The 12529-nt window shown below is 47.5% G+C and overlaps 2 long non-coding RNA genes across 4 annotated transcripts; one reads left to right on the forward strand and one right to left on the reverse strand.

Moving 5' to 3' along the window:
• Nucleotides 1–6428: 6428 nt before the first annotated feature.
• Nucleotides 6429–7396, reverse strand: LOC141271361 (uncharacterized). Of its 2 annotated transcripts, none has more exons than XR_012321910.1 (4): nt 7021–7396; nt 6760–6871; nt 6585–6681; nt 6429–6506 (listed from the first exon to the last, which is right to left on the reverse strand). It is a non-coding gene; the product is annotated as an uncharacterized lncRNA (long non-coding RNA). The 2 variants fall into 2 exon arrangements; XR_012321911.1 differs by having other exon boundaries at nt 6760–6880.
• A 228-nt stretch (nt 7397–7624) lies between these two features.
• On the forward strand, nt 7625–8620 carry LOC141271362 (uncharacterized). 2 transcript variants are annotated; one of them, XR_012321912.1, is made up of 4 exons: nt 7625–7955; nt 8105–8216; nt 8295–8391; nt 8470–8620. It is a non-coding gene; the product is annotated as an uncharacterized lncRNA (long non-coding RNA). The 2 variants fall into 2 exon arrangements; XR_012321913.1 differs by having other exon boundaries at nt 7905–7955; nt 8096–8216.
• The last annotated feature ends 3909 nt before the right edge of the window (nt 8621–12529 follow it).

A 12529-nucleotide genomic window follows, 5' to 3' on the forward strand; every position in this document is an offset into this window, starting at 1 on the left:
GCTTTGAACAATGACCCGGCTCCAGACCTGCACCATCAGGTCCAAGAGCTAGCTAAAAGCGTTGCTGCGCTAACCCGAACTGTGCAGTCTTTACAGGTTTCTACTCCAGGGAAGATCCAGCTGGCATCCGGACCGAAGGATATCCCGTGGCGACGACCAAGGAGGACCCCACCGGCCAGAGGAAGACACAGCGACCGATACAACGAGGACGGACAACCCATCTGCCGCCGCTGCAATCAACCCGGACATATGGCAAGGTACTGTCCTTTAAACTGGCACAACCTGGGGTAGAGGGCCAACCCCCAGGAATAAGATCACCAGGCCCATCGAACTGGCGTGACAAATACGTGGGAGGACGTCCAGTCTTGCCTGTGGTACTGGATGGCATTCCTATGAGTGCCCTACTTGACACCGGGTCACAGGTCACCACCATCCCGTACGTGCTCTTCAAGCAGTACTGGAATGACTCGGATATAACTCGCTACCCTGACGACGACTTGAGTATCATCGCCAGCAATGGTCAGCCCGTGCCACAGATCGGATTTAAAGAGGTGACCATTAAAATCGGTAAAGTCGAACTGGCAGCACAGGGACTGATCATTGTGGACATTGACAAGCGCGAGAGTCACCCAAAGATAACTCTAGGAACTAATGTGATTGAAAATTGTCTTGCAGAGGTGATTCTCATTTTACAGCAGGTTGCCAAGAACACCAGCTCCGGTCAGCAGCGAGTGCTCCAAAAAGAGATCCGGGCACTGATGCGACGGCAACAGGTGGAACTCTCCGGTGGTGAGATTGGTAGCGTGAGAATGTGTGACCCTTTCCCTATTGCCATGCCCCCGAAAAGTGAAATGATGATTTGGTGCCGGGCGGCTATTGGTCTGAGAGGTAGAGATTACCAGGCAATGGTAGAACCAGTCTACTCAGATAGTAGGCCCACCATTTTGACGGCACGGGGGGTGGTTGATGTACGCCATGGGAGGGTGCCCGTTCGCATAATAAATATCGGGAAGAGGGAACTGTACCTGCCCCGGTATGCTACGCTAGCCAAATTGTATACCATCAACCAAAATTCTGTACAGTCCGTGGAACCCTTGCCTCCATCTCATCCAGAGGAAGGTAACGGCTCTAAACAACAAATGAAGGACTGGTGTCAGCAACTGCATTTGGGTACTGACTCCACTCCCTCACACCAGAAACAGGGAGTCTACCGGGTGGTTCAAGAGTACGAGAGAGTGTTTAGTAAACACCCGTTAGACTTCGGGCGAGTAAAGGGGGTAGAACACCACATCCCCACGGGAGACCATCCTCCCATAAAGGAGAGATACCGACCCGTACCCCCTGCACACTACCAACACGCCAAGGGGATGCTTAGAGATATGAAGGAGGCTGGAGTAATCAGGGATAGCTGTAGCCCCTGGGCAGCTCCACTAGTCTTGGTTAAAAAGAAGGACAACACCATGAGAATGTGTGTAGATTACCGGAAAATCAACCGTATCACACACAAAGATGCGTACCCCTTACCAAGGATAGAGGAGTCTTTGGCTGCTTTAAAATCTGCTAACTTCTTCTCCACTTTGGATCTCACTAGCGGGTACTGGCAGGTTCCTGTAGCAGAGGCGGGTTGGGTAGAAGACCGCATTCACCACCCCGATGGGACTTAGCGAGTTTACCTGCATGCCGTTCGGACTCTGCAACGCACCAGGAACCTTCCAACGATTGATGGAATGCTGTCTGGGACACCGAAACTTCGAGACGGTCCTGTTATACCTGGACGATGTCATCGTCTACTCCAAGACCTACGAGGACCACCTGAAACACCTGGCAGAAGTGTTCGAAGCCCTGGCAAACTACGGCCTAAAGGTGAAACCCTCCAAGTGTCACCTCCTGAAACCAAAGGTGCAGTACCTGGGACACGTGGTGAGTGCTGACGGAGTGGCTCCCGACCCTGATAAGATCACCGCAATTAAGGAATGGCCAAGCCCCTCCAGCGTAAAGGAAGTGCGGCAGTTCCTCGGGTTGGTAGGCTACTACCGAAGATTCATTCCCGGTTTCACCAAAAAGGCAGCTCCTATGCAGGACCTCCTGATAGGCCAGTCCAGGAAGGCCAAGAACCAGAAGCCACCCTTCAGATGGGAGAAGCTGGAAGAAGAGTCCTTCCGCCAGCTGAAGATGGCCCTCACGGGGGATGAAATCCTGGCGTACCCTGATTACAGCCAGCCCTTTATCCTCTACACCGACGCAAGTAACATCGGGCTAGGAGCCGTACTGTCCCAGATCCAGCAGGGGAAAGAACGGGTAATTGCTTACGCCAGCCGAAAACTACGACCCACCGAAAGAAACCCTGAGAATTACAGCTCATTCAAGCTAGAGTTCCTGGCAGTGGTGTGGGCAGTCACCGAACGCTTTAGGCACTACCTCGCCGCTTCCCGGTTCACCGTGTACACGGATAACAACCCGTTGACACATCTGGACACTGCAAGACTCGGTGCCCTGGAGCAGAGATGGATGGCCCGCCTGTCCAACTATGAGTTCACGATCAAATACCGGGCAGGACGCTCCAATACCAACGCGGATGCCTTGTCCAGAATGCCAAACCTACCGGACGTAGGGGAAGATCCAGAGGAACTGGAAGAAGTTGAACTCCCCGCGTTCCACCGTCATGGGACTATCCAGTATTCCCACCGTGTAAGGGGTAAGCAATCTGCTACGTTCAACCCCTTACCTCATTACAACTGGGCGGAAACGCAAGACAGTGACCCCGCCGTCCGACTGGTGAAGGAGATGCTGACTCAGCCAGATGCCCGCCTTGACCCAGACGCTCCGGAGGAGGCCAAGCAACTGTGGGTTGAGAAGAGTCGACTGTTCCTTTACAAGGGGAAGTTGTGCCGCAGAATGGTTAACTCCCGGACGCATGAACTGATCTGGCAAGTAGTGGTGCCAAGAAGAGACGCGGCTATGGTACTGGAGGCATACCACAACGGAGCTGGGCACTTCGGATGGAAGAAGCTGGAGTTCCTGCTGCGCGGGCGGTTCCACTGGGTAGGCATGAGAGGAACCATCGAGAGGTGGTGCAGAGACTGTGGCCCATGCAACCTAAGAAGGAAGGACCGTGCTAGCCAGAAGACTCCCCTGCAGTCCATCGTCACCAAGCAGCCGTTGGAACTGGTAGCCTTGGATCATGTAAAACTGACCCCCAGCAGAAGTGGCTACGTCTATGCGTTAACCATCGTGGATCACTACTCCCGGTTCTTGGTTGTCGTCCCCGTCAAGGACTTAACGGCTCAAACAGCAGCTAGAGCCTTCCAGCAGCACTTCTGCCGTCCACACGGATACCCAGAGCAGGTGCTGACGGACCAGGGACCTGCCTTTGAAGCGGAGGTCTTCCAGGAGTTCTGCACTCTGTATGGCTGCTGGAAGATAAGAACAACACCCTATCATCCACAAACCAATGGACTCTGCGAGAAAATGAACCAGGTGGTGATAGACCTTTTGAAAACATTGCCCCTGGAAGAACGCAGTCTGTGGCCTGAGAAACTGCCTGATCTGGTGGACCTATACAACCACATCCCTGTAGGTTCTACCAACTGTACCCCGGCTTACCTAATGAGAGCAAGACCTGGTAAGCTGCCTGTTGACCTGGATATAGGAGTCCTGACACCCGAGGACACTTCACCAGAAGCAGACTGGGACACAGAGAGGCAGCAGCAGTACCGGAAAGTACAGGAGAGCGTGGAGCGAAGTCTCTGTCAAGCTAGAGAAAGACAGGAGAAGACTTACAACCAGTAAGCTCCCACTGTTCCCCTGGTACCTGGAGAGCAGGTCTTGAAGAGGAAGAGACGGCTCCACAAGTTGGACGACCAGTGGGAGAAGGACCCGTACACCGTACTGCCCTCAAGCCATGAGAACCCGAAAGTCTGCACAATCAGTAAGGATGGAGGAGAAACCACAGCCATTGTATCCCGAGATCACCTGAAGAAGTGTCCCGAACAGCTACGGAACCCTGAAGAAGAACAGGAAGACCCTCGACCCGCAGAGGAAAGGGAAGATATGGTCAGTACTGTGCTCGGAGACTTCCCTCGGTCTTGGACTCAAGTCAATGGCGCTGTAGTGGTACCCGTCCTCACCTTCCTCCAACCAGCATCTCAAGTACCTACGGAGAAACAGGTAGAGCTGGAAGAGCAGCCGGTCCAGGAGGCAGAAGACCCCACACAAGCAGACCAGGAGGGTCAACCCTCTGCTTATAGTGAGCCTGCCGTGCCCCTAGTGAGCCAAAGAGCCCGTAGACAGCTGCCCAGTTTATCTTTGACAGCTCCTACACCCCGTAGCTCAGGACCAGTCAGTCAGCTTCGTAGGTCCACTAGAGCCACTAGAGGCCAGTTGCCCGTACGTTGGAGGATCTAAGTGTTTAGACTGCTTTATTTGTATTTACCTGTTTATTGTTGCCTGTAAATAATTGTGTATTTTTAGTTATTTTATAGGTGTCGTTTAGGGATTATCCGGAATCCTTTGTACATATGTTTGGAGCGTAACCCAGGAATGGACTAAAGACTGTTAAAGACTCGGGGCAGGACAGACCCCTACCTGGTTACGGCTCCCTGTTCCTTGGTGAAATGGACACCCTTGTTTTCTTCAAAAACTGCACCCGGTTGCGGACACCCCGTGACCATCCTAATGTGTTTTTCTTTATTATGCTGTTTCTGTTTATACTTGTTATGTTTACAAAAATATGTTTAGTCCCGGAGTACTAAATTTTACTAGGGGGGAATGTGGCACCCCAGGGGTCTGGTTTCCACAGTAATAGCAATATTACGTCTGAGAGCAGGTGGGAGGTCTCCTGGTCAGGAATCCTAAGCATGCCACACCTCCTGCCCAGTCCTGGGAGGGGAAGAACTTCCCCTATATAAAACTAGGGCTGAGGCAGGATTAGAAGGAGAAGAAGAAGAAGAGGAGTCCCAGATGTAGACATAGTCTAGTCTGGAGAGGAGCGGCTATAGGAAAGAAAGATCAGGAGCTCAGTGGGAGCAGTGCTAAAAGGAATCAGGGGCTGGAAGCTGTAGAGCTCGCCCTGATTGAAGAGTTCTTACCGGACCCGGAGTCCGAGGCTGTGGGGACTAATCCTTACCCAGCAGCAGAAACCGCCCGGCAGGGGATTTTAGGTCCTCTGGCCAAGAAACCCGAAGGCACGGTCACACGCAAGGGACCAGCACCGCCGTCATGGAGCGGAAGCTACCAGAAGGCCCCGAGTCACCGGCCATACGGGTGAGCACCACACGGTACACTCAGGGACGTGGGCTACTTTTATCAGCCTCTAGCAAGGTAGCCAGAAGAGTACGATTAGTTGGGGAGGCCTACAACTCCACCTGGCCAGGGGAGATTCCATCTGCTCACGGACTGACCAGGCCCCGATCGCTAGCCAGTACTCCGGGAGGGTCTACCTTTGCCACCAGTAAAGACCCTGAACTACACCGCACCGTCTCTGAGTGTTTCATCATCCACGTCCGCTGCCCTGAGGCCATACCCCTCCCGTTGGGGGTTATACCATCCCCGCTGCACAACCGTATCACCGGCCTCAGCGGTCTGCCCTGCAGCGGCGGTCTCATGACCGCATTCAACGGGTGGCGTAGTCGAACATTCTAAACATCTACTGCTAAATACTGCCGCTTAGTTTGACTCCCTGGGCACGGACCGGGTCACCGCCACGAAACTACTACCCCTCTCAGATCCGGCTCCGGGTAGGCCCCCGCGTGCGCAACGCTACTCAGCACAGGCCCAGGGGCGTGTCAATAGCATTTCAAGGGCCAGTAGTTTAGCAATGCCAGCATTCAGAGCCTGTGCTCGGGGGTGGTTTGCCGAGTATGGGCGCCTTTTCTCCCATGCCTGTGCTAACGATGGCTGTAGACTGGCCTGGGAGTGTGAGGATGACTGGGAAAGTGGTGCTGTGGGTGGAATTACACTGTGTCTCTGTACAACAGTGCCAGAGATTCTTCCATGGCGATCCTGTGAGGAAGCCGAACCAGCTGTGTGTGAGCTGGAGGAAGAAGTATATAAAAAAGTTCTTAAGGGCGCTGGTGGGTATAGTTAAGTTAACCTGCAGCACGTAGTAAGGGGCACCATATACCACATAAGCATAAAACCTAAAATAAACGAGATCTACTGCGCTGGTATACTCACTTTAAATGACACGAGAGGTTAAGGAGATAAAAAATGTATTTTTATTTTTATTCATACAAAAGCTAGTTAAAATAAGGATAAAATATGAGGCTAAAAATTCCCAGAAGAAGCGAGGTTCGGTGGAGGAATATGAGCGAAATATCAGTGGATTATTCTTGGTATGTCCAGGACGTACAGGTACCTGTGAAGGGTATATATACTATGGTAAGTATAGGAATAGTTGGCGGATTATCTTATTAGTATGTAGAGATTTTAGTTACCTGAAACGTAATTAGGTGGTGGAAGAGTAATCACATATGGATGCCTCTGGTTAGTTCTCTTGAACCTGTCAGCTGTGAGTAAAAGAAGGGGGGCTAATTATTAAGAGACAGGGTATTGCCACGTTTAGAGTTTGAGTTTGGGTATTTTACCTGTATAGTAGAAATCTTAAATAAGTGGAGGGGTCTGTATATATCTGGTAGGATTAGGGGGGGTACTCCCCTGGGTTACTGCAGAGACTATAGGGTACTATAAAGTGGAAATAGAAAATTAAAACGTTAAAACGTATATAAATCTAAATAGCACACTTATCACAGTTTATCTTACCCGTAGGGAAGTAGTTTTGTGGATCTAGAGGGTAGTAGTTGTCCAATGGTGGTGGATGTAGTCACAGTATAGTCATCCAGACTAGTGTAGTCATCAAGATTAGTTATACCACCTAGGGGAGCTATGTGTCAATTGTGGTTATTATAAATAATAACTATTATAAATACAGTACTCATAGGTAAAAAGAAAAGTAAAATGATCTCTTATATATATATATATATAGAGAGTTACGTACTGCTGCAATAAAATGAGAGGTCTTACCACTATTGGCTCTGTGTGATGGAGAAAGAATCAGCTTTGGAGTAGGTTGAACTGTATAGAAAAAATCCTGGTTTGTAGCAAAAGGTAGAGAGCGCTGGTAAGTGTTTTAAAGCTGTTTCTTTCAACGGTGGTGCTGATAAGGATTCCTTGGGGCGGTGGAGTCTGTCGTTCGTGCACGTGTAGTCCCGGATGGGCACGTGCTGCTGGAGTTGTTACCTTTGTCGGCGTCCTGATTAGAATGCTTGCTTCGTGGGGACGGGACTGCTGGATGTCAGGGCTGAGGGCGTCGGAGTCCCGGCCGGAGACTCCGGCACCTGCGTGCAGCACCCGAGGAAAGAAAGATGATGATCTCAGTAGGACCTGCGTTGCGTAAGGTCCTACTAGTCACGTGACTGGGAGACGGAGAGCAGGAGAGGCCACACTTCCTACGCGTTTCGGATACTACGGTATCCTTCGTCAGGGATCCTTCGTCCTCCTGACGAAGGATACCGTAGTATCCGAAACGCGTAGGAAGTGTGGCCTCTCCTGCTCTCCGTCTCCCAGTCACGTGACTAGTAGGACCTTACGCAACGCAGGTCCTACTGAGATCATCATCTTTCTTTCCTCGGGTGCTGCACGCAGGTGCCGGAGTCTCCGGCCGGGACTCCGACGCCCTCAGCCCTGACATCCAGCAGTCCCGTCCCCACGAAGCAAGCATTCTAATCAGGACGCCGACAAAGGTAACAACTCCAGCAGCACGTGCCCATCCGGGACTACAAGTGCACGAACGACAGACTCCACCGCCCCAAGGAATCCTTATCAGCACCACCGTTGAAAGAAACAGCTTTAAAACACTTACCAGCGCTCTCTACCTTTTGCTACAAACCAGGATTTTTTCTATACAGTTCAACCTACTCCAAAGCTGATTCTTTCTCCATCACACAGAGCCAATAGTGGTAAGACCTCTCATTTTATTGCAGCAGTACGTAACTCTCTATATATATATATATATAAGAGATCATTTTACTTTTCTTTTTACCTATGAGTACTGTATTTATAATAGTTATTATTTATAATAACCACAATTGACACATAGCTCCCCTAGGTGGTATAACTAATCTTGATGACTACACTAGTCTGGATGACTATACTGTGACTACATCCACCACCATTGGACAACTACTACCCTCTAGATCCACAAAACTACTTCCCTACGGGTAAGATAAACTGTGATAAGTGTGCTATTTAGATTTATATACGTTTTAACGTTTTAATTTTCTATTTCCACTTTATAGTACCCTATAGTCTCTGCAGTAACCCAGGGGAGTACCCCCCCTAATCCTACCAGATATATACAGACCCCTCCACTTATTTAAGATTTCTACTATACAGGTAAAATACCCAAACTCAAACTCTAAACGTGGCAATACCCTGTCTCTTAATAATTAGCCCCCCTTCTTTTACTCACAGCTGACAGGTTCAAGAGAACTAACCAGAGGCATCCATATGTGATTACTCTTCCACCACCTAATTACGTTTCAGGTAACTAAAATCTCTACATACTAATAAGATAATCCGCCAACTATTCCTATACTTACCATAGTATATATACCCTTCACAGGTACCTGTACGTCCTGGACATACCAAGAATAATCCACTGATATTTCGCTCATATTCCTCCACCGAACCTCGCTTCTTCTGGGAATTTTTAGCCTCATATTTTATCCTTATTTTAACTAGCTTTTGTATGAATAAAAATAAAAATACATTTTTTATCTCCTTAACCTCTCGTGTCATTTAAAGTGAGTATACCAGCGCAGTAGATCTCGTTTATTTTAGCTGGAGGAAGAGGCTACAACACGAGCTGAAGAGGTGGTAGGTGGCGCTGTAGGTTGGCCTAGGTCTTCAGTGTGTTTTTGTAACTCCACCACGTGCTTGGTCCGCACATGTTTCCACATATTTGTGGTATTGAGGTTGCTGACACTTTTCCCTCTTTTCACCTTCTGATTACACAGCTTGCATTTGACAAAGCAAATGTCATCTACAACTGTGTCAAAAAAGGACCATGCACTGCAAGTCTTGGGAGCGCCCGCTTTGGATTTTGGAAGAGCCATGCTCCTAATGGGTGCCGAAGTGGAGGCTACAGGCAACCAAGTCTGCCCCCTCCCTCTCCCTCCTTTTTGGGCTGTTCGGGGAATCTCTTCCTCAGAGCTGCTCCCACCACCTTCCTGTCCCTCACGCCATGATGGGTCAAGGACCTCATCATCTACACCACCCTCTTCAAACAACTGCTTCTCCTGGGTAGTCTCGACAGCACAGTACGCACCAGAAAGTGGCACCTGAGTCTCATCATCAGATGCGTACTGAGGTGTGCTGCTGACCATAGGCACTGGCCCACCCGCCTCTTCAGATTCAGAGAGACAAAACGGTTGCGCATCACTGCATACTACCTCTTCTTCAAATTCTCGAATTCTGCTTGGCTGGCCCCCTCTTTCCAAGCCAAGAGATTCAGAGAACAGAAGTAGAGATGGCTCCTGTCCAGGGCTCTCTGACTGCCTGGGCAATTTGGCAGGTGGTGAAGAGACAGATGGGTGCTCTTCAGTGCTCAGGACCTGAGAGGATCTGGAACTAATTGAAGTTGATGCGTTAGCTGCCATCCATCCGACAACGGCTTCAATTTGGTCCTCCCGCAGCAGTGGGGTACGGCTAGCTCCTACAAAGCTGCGCATAAAGGACTGTTCCCTGGTAAAACTGGGGGATGCTGAGTCACTGGTGCCCGCAGCAGGCACAGAATCCCCACGTCCTCTCCCTGCAGGCACAGAATCCTCACGTCTTCTCCCTGCAGAAACTCCACGCCCACGCCCACGCCCTCGACCACATGCCTTACTCCCTGCCTTCTTCATCTTGGTAGACTGATAAAGATAGGCAGAAAAGTACTAAGGGCTTAGTGTGCTTATTCCTGAACAGCTGCTAACAGGTATAAGAAACACTAATTTTATAAAGTGTGGACTAGACTTTAATATGAGCTAATGTGGCCTACACAACTGTAAAGTGGAGTGTTTGGTGAACTTTATTTAGGTTTTTTTTGTCACAAAAAGACACTGGATGTGCCTAAAGATGTAATAACGATAGTATCACAAACTTTTTGTAGCTATTACAATGTACGAAGGTAACCTACAATGCAATAGATGAGGCTGCAAAAAATTGGCTAATACTAATCTGGCTGGGGCTGCAGGGCCCAATGCTGCAGAAAGGCTCCTCTAACTACTCCTATATAGTGTGTTTGGAACCAATTTAGCTGAATACGGATGGAACCACCACACTAATAGGAGAAATCAGGAAAAATTATGAATTGGCAAAAAAGGACAATGTATGAGGCAGTGACACACACTGAGTGCACTACAACCAGACGTGGTTGAAGCACACACTACAGGGTGAGCTGCACTCACACACCAGACCTTGCAGACAGCGGTGAACAGTACAGATGCAGAGCACTGTGCACTAGCGCTGCAAGACCAAAAAAATTTCTCTATCTACTCCTATATAGTGTGTTTGGAACAAATTTAGCTGAATACGGATGGAACCACCACACTAATAGGAGATATCAGGAAAAATTATGAATTGTCAAAAAAGGACAATGTATGAGGCAGTGACACACACTGAGTGCACTATAACCAGACGTGGCTGAAGCACACACTACAGGGTGAGCTGTACTCACACACAGAGACCTTGCAGAAAGCGGTGAACAGCACAGAGAACTGTGCACTAGCACTGCAAGGCACAGCGATTTATAAAGTAGCTTGGGTAAAGCAGAATAGATCAAATTGTTAGCTAACACTGTCCCTCAGAACAACAGCATCCTATCCCTAACTGAATTCACAGCAGAGTGAGCTCAAAATGGCGGCGGCGGCTTTTATAGTGCATCATGACATCATTTCAGCAGCCAATCACAGCCATGCCATTAGTTAAGATGCCTACATGCCTAACAGGATGTGCCCACACTTCTTAGGATCCTCATTGGCTGAATAAAATGAAAATGGCTCATTGCATTATGGGAACTTCCGATTCCGGTATACGATATTGCAAAAGTATCGGAATTAAGTATCGGAAAATCCGTTACCACGAATATCGGCCGATACCCGATATTTCAGTATCGGAATGCTCAACACTAGTAAGAATCCTACCACAAGATAAATATCATGTATGTGGTGCCCAGTACCTTTCGAGATCCCCAACTTTACACCCAAAATAAAGCTCATAACACTTTTTTACAAGTGGCGTAAAATTTTGTCTCACCACACACATAACACAAATTATCTGGATAATTTAAATACTTTCATGGAATTATTGAAAATGTATAACTAATAGATATAATAAAATATGAGAAACAAGCAAAACACTTTAGATCAACAGAAGAACAAACACTTGGCTTACAGACTCACTGCATTTCACTACTGGCTCTCTACTTACAAAAGATAAAATATCTAAGCATGTCTGAACATGAATGAACCAGCATAATCTTGTTCTTTTGTCTTTTAACATAACAGAAAACCTCATTTCTTTGATAACATACTGATTAGAACACTAAAAAAAAAAAAAAAAATTTGAATTCAGGAAGTGAAATTTTACTAGAATCGCCATTAAATGATCTTGTGAAAAAAATTATATTGACCAGTGAAATTAGCAGAACCCAGGTTCAGCAGCTTGCAAGAAGTTCTTTGATTCGGCAGCCTTGGACTACCGACGTAACCGCTGGACCAGAGTCCTGCAAATCTTTTTTCTCATCTCTAATTACAGTGTTTCTTATCTATGCTTGTGCTGTTGATTTATGAAAACAAAAATATAAGTGTAAGTTCTATTTAAACCCATTTCACCGAAAGCAAATTGGACGAATTCTCCTGTATTAAGAAAAAGATATGTATGTTAAAATATACAATTACAATATGGTATATTACTGCAAGTTAATATACAAGTGTATCTTATCAAACTATAGAGACCAATGTGGCAGATCAGGTGGTAAATACCTGAAATAATAATAAAAATAATAGGAAACTATGACTTAATCAAAGTCTGATGACAACATTACTTGTGTAAAGACACCCGCAGAACAGGTATTTCCAATCTGGCATTGGAGTAATTATATTTAGCACATGTTTTTTGTTTTACTCATATATCATGTAACCTAAATGGATCAGTCATCATAAACAGGAATTACAGGTTAACGTAAGAGAAGGATAGAAACTCAGCTTTTTTCTGGAAACATCTAAAACACCAATGCAATAATTCCACCCTCTTATTGCATGTGCTGTTCTCCTCCTGGAATATACTATTTTTACATGAAAAGCTCACACAAGTACCACATTCCGGTACTTGGCTATATATAGAAACTACGTACACAATCCCAATAAGCAATATAAAAATCATGACTGATGCCATTGTGTTCATTGTAATTTAAACCTTTCTCTAGGTCAAAAGTGGCAAGTTTTTATTCTTATCTTATATCCGCTACTCACATGAGTTTTCCATTTTT

Source organism: Phyllobates terribilis, unplaced genomic scaffold (genome assembly GCF_046119375.1).
Source record: "Phyllobates terribilis strain yellow unplaced genomic scaffold, ASM4611937v1 Scaffold_5__5_contigs__length_657084704, whole genome shotgun sequence".
NCBI lineage: Eukaryota > Metazoa > Chordata > Amphibia > Anura > Dendrobatidae > Phyllobates > Phyllobates terribilis.